The following is a 6,763-nucleotide window of genomic DNA, read 5'->3' on the forward strand; positions in this document are numbered from 1 at the left end:
GATCTGACCGACAAGCGTGTCGGGCACTTTGGATCTGACCGACAAGCGTGGCGGACACTTTGGATTTGACCGACAAGCGTGGCGGGCACTTTAGATCTGACTGACAAGCGTGTCGGGCACTTTGGATCTGACCGACGCGCGCGAGCTGACTGACGAGTGTGTTTGGTCACTTGTGGCTGACTGACGTGCGCGAGCTAACTGACGCGCACGGGCTGACCAACAGGTGTGACGGCCAATTGGAGGTGGCCGGTGAGCGTACGAGACACAGTTGGTTCGCCATTCCGGTTCATGCACTTGTCAGTGTCAGATAATCCTCCTAGACTCGGATAATGACGTTCGTCATCTTCTCTTCGTCTCGAGCTGTGTACGGACATCTATAGGCATTTTTAGACGCCTATAGATACCCCCTCCAAAGCATTTCAGACTCATTCTTTTATAGAGGAGTCTGGAATGTTTTGGATAAGATAGGCTCTTTTCTCAATCTTGTAGAGGGACCTGTGAACTACCTCAATTCTTAACTTTTTCAGCGTTCAGTCTGTTCAGTATAGATGAAGCTCTTCCGGTGCTGCGTTTATCGTCTAACCGTTGTTGAAGTTGGTGTGTAAGTTTCTAAACTTAGCTCGTGTAGTTGAGTTGACGTTGAACTGATTATCTTCGTCGGGAATTCATATCTGAATCGCAATTGAATTCCCTGGAATCATCATTTAATCCGAAATTTTTCCTTAGCCTTATTTTGACGAAATCGTCGATGCGTTGACCGGCCTTGACTTTTACTGTAACGCATTGACCGACGTTAACCTTTGCTGTAACGCATTGACCGGCGTTAACATAGTGTATACTCGAATGTTTGCTGGACTTTACATAGTTTAAACTCTTAAGGCATTGGAGCATGATTGTCCCAAATGTCGGGGCTGCAGGACCAACTAGTAAAGTTGATTCATCTGCAGGTATGGATCTCATCCTGAGGTTGTCGGATCTTTGAGTCACGAGACCAATTAATAAAGCTGGTGTGTTAATTACTCTTGCATTTATAAGATTTTTGGCAAACCCTCAGCCATCAACGGGTTTGATGAACCTTTACCGACTACCGTTTGAGTCGGGCTAGTGTGCAGATTGTTTAAATCCGTTCTGCACATAACGTTATGCTAAAAGAGTTAACTCTTTTAGTGCTATGATATTGAATACGTAGACTTTATCTTTCTCATATGAAAAGATTAAACAGCAATGCGTGTTAGACGTAGACTTAGGATTTTTGCCAAATCCTCAGCCTTCAACGGATTTGACGTGCCTTTACCGATTACCGTTTGAATCGGGCTTGCATGCAGATTGTTTAAGTCCGTTCCGCATGTGACGTTGTGCTTAAGAGAGTTAACTCTCTTAGTGCTATGATATTGAATACGTAGACTTCGTCTTTCTTACGGGAATAGACTACCCAGTAACACGTGTTAGGCACTGACTTATCCCTACTTAGGTTTCGGGATAAAAATCCCCAGACTCGGATTCTGGTGTCTTCTTCAATCGGTGAAAGACTAAACCAGCAACGCGTGTTAGGCGTTGACTCATCCCTTCTTAGGCTTCGGGATAAAAGTCCCCAGACTTGGATTCTGGTGATTTCTTCAATCGGTGAAAGACTAAACTGGCAACGCGTGTTAGGCGCTGACTTATCCTTACTTAGGATTCGGGATAAAATTCCCCATACGTGTAAGGCATGGATTATGATGTTATTAATAACAACCTGCCATAATATTGAATATATGAGCTTTTGTCCTTTTTATGGTCAAATACTAACCGACAACACGTGTTAAGCGCTGACTTATCTCTATTTAGGCTTCGGGATAAAAGTCCTCAGACTTGGATTTTGGTGTCTTCTTCAATCGATGAAAGATTAAACCGGCAACGCGTGTTAGACGTTGGCTTATCTCTATTTAGGAGTTGAGATAAAGTTCCTCGTGCGTGTAAGGTGCGGATTTTGGCATTATTAATCACGGCCTGCCACAATATCGAATATGTGGGCTTTTATCCTTTTTACGGTTAAGGACTAACCGGTAACGCGTGTTAGGTACTGACTTATCTCTACTTAGGCTTCGGGATAAAAGTCCCGAGACTTAGATTCTGGTGTCTTTTTTACTCAGCAAAAGACTAAACCGGTAACACGTGTTAGACGTTGACTTATCCCTACTTAGGTTTCGGGATAAAATTCCCTGTGCGTGTAAGGTACGGATTATGGTGTTATCAATAACAACCTGTCATAATATTGAATATGTGTGCTTTTGTCCTTTTTATAGTTAAGAACTAACCGGCAACGCGTATTAAGCGTAGACTTATCCCTACTTAGGTTTTGGGATAAAATTTCTCGTGCGTGTGAAGCACGGATTTTAGGAGTTATAATGTTGAAAGATTATGTCTTCTCTTGGGGCAAAGACGAACCCGATGTGGGAGAGGAAGAATTTTATATTTTATCTTCCAAAGCTGAAGAGGAAGAATTTTATATTCTGTCTCCAGTTACTAAAGGAAACTCAAAGTGGGATCTCCACTTCAAGAATCCGGGAAGGTGAAACTAAGAGTGGGATCTCCACTCCGAGTATCGAAAAGATTCGGATAATCCTAACTGTCGGAATATTTGATTACCGAACTAAAGGTGGATTTCTCGTTTATCGAGAGTGAATTGTGGTTTTGGATCTAACTATAGGAAGGTTTAACCAAGTGGGAGGTTTGAGACGATCCTAAATGTAGAAAGGTTTGATCACTCAATTTGAAAGTGAACCTCTCGTTCATGAAAGGAATCGAGATGATATTTTGGTTGTGGTCCTAACTGTAGGAAGATTTGACCAAGTGGAAGGTTTGAGACGATCCTAACTATAGGAAGGTTTTATTGCTCGATTTGTGAACCTCTCGTTCATTGGAGGAATCGAGAGGGGATTTTGGTTTTGTGGTCCTAACTATAGGAAGGTTTGACCAAGTGAACGGTGAGAGTGGGAGTACAAATTACAGCGGGAGTGTTGATTTGTACGAATCACTCAAAGGGGGATCCTAGTGTTAAGTAACAAATACTTAACACGAAGGAGTTTGACAATTGTTAATAATCAGGAGATTAAAATTCCGAATACTATGTCCAGACTCTAACAATGGGAGTGTTGAGTGCACAGACGTAGCGGGAGTTTGAATGGATTAAACCAGAAAGAATTTTAGTGGACCCACTGTCAATTAATTTGATCATTGAGGGACTTTGTGGTGGAGAACTATGAATCGTCAACACCAGTGGGAGCTTTTTATAAGGGAAGATTGATCCAACGATGTGATCAACTCTCATCTTAACAAAAGAGTGCTCAGAACCTGGTGGAATTGCTCCCAGCATTTAGAGTCCAAGTGAGAGTTTCTTATTCATCCCATTTTTGTAGCGACCGGGTTATCCCTAAGAACACAACATATAGCATTCTTTTGGGAACTTCCTGTTACATCCACCCCTAACTTTTTTTATGAAACTGGGTCTAATATTGTATTCAACTGAATGATCGGTTTATCCTTAAGAATATCATATACGATATTCTTCCAGAAAATTCCTGTTAAAATTAGGAAATAGTTTAGACTCGTATACTTGTTGGAGTATTGAGAAGCAGTTTATACTCGTATACTCTTCGGAGTGTCAGAAGGAGAAGTTTATACTCTTATACTTGTCGGAGTCTACATTCGGTTTAATTTAGCGTTATGACGTCGGCTTAAAACAAGGTTTGGAGGCTATTCTTGAGAGTGAAGCAAGATTTAGTGGGATGAAGGATCCTCCTGTGGTACGTACAGTACTTTGGATCCGAAGTGTTATCAGTTTCCTCCTGATTTATGATAGGTGGTAGCTTGATCTTGTTGTTTTTAAGGAGGGATTTGAAAATGGCTGGAACGTCTTCGTCCTTGAAGGAGTACTCTTTTTGGAGTCTCGGATCTGAAGTCTTTTGCTGTCTCCGGGATTGTTGTTGTGATGTCTGATTAATGTCTACCGCAGCTGCAGGTGCCTTCCCCTTACCACAGGAGACGAAGCTTGAGAGACTAAGCTTGAGTTCGGACGAAGCTGCAGGTGTCTTTTACTATCAATAAATGCTAAACACAACTCACATACAAAGAGATAAAGAGAACACATATGAATATATCAATATGAAAAATAGTGTCTCATATCAAAGAACATAAAAACCATGTGTAAAGATAGATTTATGAAATCAAGAGAAAAGGAGCATGGGAATCATGCAAAATGTTTTCAAATGAAAACAAATCAATCAAATAAAATCATAAATCAAAATTTAAATCATAAAACCAAATCATCATTGATTTTCAAAAATCAAGAGAGGCAATTATATCTAGCTATTGAGCTAGTATCAACCCATGTAAACATTTAAGCATCCGGTAAACAAGATTTGGGAATAAACACCCAATGATCCGGGGGGTTATATAAATACAAACCTCTCATCAAAACAAGATCAATAATCATGAAAACAAAAAAGATTTGATCAAAGAAAATTTGTTTTCATAACAAAAAGATTTTAAGACATAATTTTCAAAACCAATAAAAGGGAAAAATAAGAACATTAAAATTCTTGGTTTAAAAAATCAAATTTGTTTTGGTACCAAAGAACTCTTGGTACCAAAAGATTTAGGGACATGACCCCTATCATTTAAGCTCAAAGCCCTAGGGTTATGAATCCTCTTAGGCATATGTGGTGCACTAACACGATCAAGGCAATAATCACTCAAATGACCCTTCCGATTACAATATGTGCAATGAAAGAGATCCATTTGTTTTTGTGGACCATTAGCTCGTGCACGGGAAACATTAGAATCATTTGCAAACATGGATGGTCTTTTAAAATTATTTTGCAAATGAGAAATCTTATCAAAACAAAACTTTCCTAAGTGGCCATATCTACCACAAACATCACATTTAAAAACATGTGGTCTATTAGAAACATTTGGCAAATGAGATTTCTTTTTTAAATCAAAACAATATTTTGCCAAGTGAGCATGATGAGTAGATGATGATTTAGACTTGGCACACATATCCATAAGCTTCTTATGATTATTAATGCATGTTTTCAAAGTTGAATCTAAAGATGAAATGCATTTTTTCATAAGATTCAAGTCTTCATTTTTAGGCACATATGCATTTTTAGAAGTAGAACATAAATAGTCATTTATAAAAGAAACAGTATCATTATGTATGTTCTCTACTTCTAACATGGCATTATCTCTTTCATGAGTTAACTTAGCAAAGTTTGAAAGCAAAGAATCATGATCCAATTTTAATTTTTCATTGTTTTCTTTAAGGATCATATTTTCATTAGAAATAGTATCAAACTTAGAAGTTAAAGACTCATGATCGGATTTCAAATTTTCATGCTTGCTTTGTAAGTTAATGAAATCATTTTGCAATTTGTTAAAGGCATGTAATAATTTTTCACTAGCACAAGCAAGTTCATCATTAGGTAAATCATTAATAGATTCGAACTCGCAAACCTCACTAGGGCTATCGCCTAGTGCACGTGTGCATGAAGCTCCATATGAACTTGAAGCGGGATCCTCCAAAGCTTGTCGGATCGCCTCCAAGTCTCCTTGATGCGCTTCTATGAATTTCCATAATGTATAAGCGCTATCAAAAGAATCAAGCTTGTTAGACATAAATGAATTAAATGTATTTAATAAAAATTCTAACATAAGCTTGTTCATAATAAACATCTTTTTATCATGTTTGCTCCACTTGGATTTCTCCAACGTGGGCACAATATAAGTACAATCAATGATTTCTCATAAATCGATATTTTTAGATTGAACAAATAATTTAAATCTAAAACATCATTGAACATAAGGGAAAACATTGAATTTAGGAGCAACGCTAGAATCATAGCCTAAACAAGATGCATCATTCATATCCATATTTTGTAAAAATATGCAAGCAAGATACAAATGCAATCAAAACAAGATTAGCACAAAAATATAACTTGGATCTTTAACTCAAGGCGATTAGACCTTAAATCAAAGAGCACCAAGCTCTGATACCAATTGTTGGACCCTAGAAGAGGGGTGATTAGGGTCTTATGCTAATCTAATCCAATTATATGCCAATTAAAAACTAATTAACAAGTTATATTCTTGCAAGATAGATATACAAGTATAAGCTAGGATAAGCAATATGAACAATGAGATATATCCTATATGATGAATATATATATGCAAGGATATATAAACTAACACAAGATGATATATCCTATCAAAGAGATATACAATATGATATATGTAAGGATATGCAAACACAAGGGTAACATAAACAAATGAAATAGTGGATGAAATAAACAATGAGAGAAATGCTATAAAGATGAACAATTATAAGTGCTAAGTCAAACTCAAACAAGCAATATGATCACGGAGTTCGGACCTTCCGTCCTACGTCTCCGCTCCCCACTCCCGGGGAGAAATCCACTATCACAACCCGGTTTGGAAGCCGGAACTTCTACACACTCGGTTTACAAGTTCACCAAAAACTCTCACATAACAAACACTATGCAATCACACTCTATACCCACATAAGTGTTGGACCTAGCCGTATCTCCCTCAAGTGCTCGGTTACAACCTCTCCCTAGGCTCGTCAACCGACGCCACTCCTCTTGGGATGATCCCCGACTCTCACACTGCTAGAAAACAGCATTTCACCTACGGACTAATAGCGACAGATATTTCCGTCGCTATAACTATAGTATTAGCGACGGAAATATCCGTCGCTATTATT

The sequence above is a fragment of the Asparagus officinalis genome, chromosome 4, assembly GCF_001876935.1.
Source record: "Asparagus officinalis chromosome 4, Aspof.V1, whole genome shotgun sequence".
In the NCBI taxonomy this organism is placed as follows: domain Eukaryota; kingdom Viridiplantae; phylum Streptophyta; class Magnoliopsida; order Asparagales; family Asparagaceae; genus Asparagus; species Asparagus officinalis.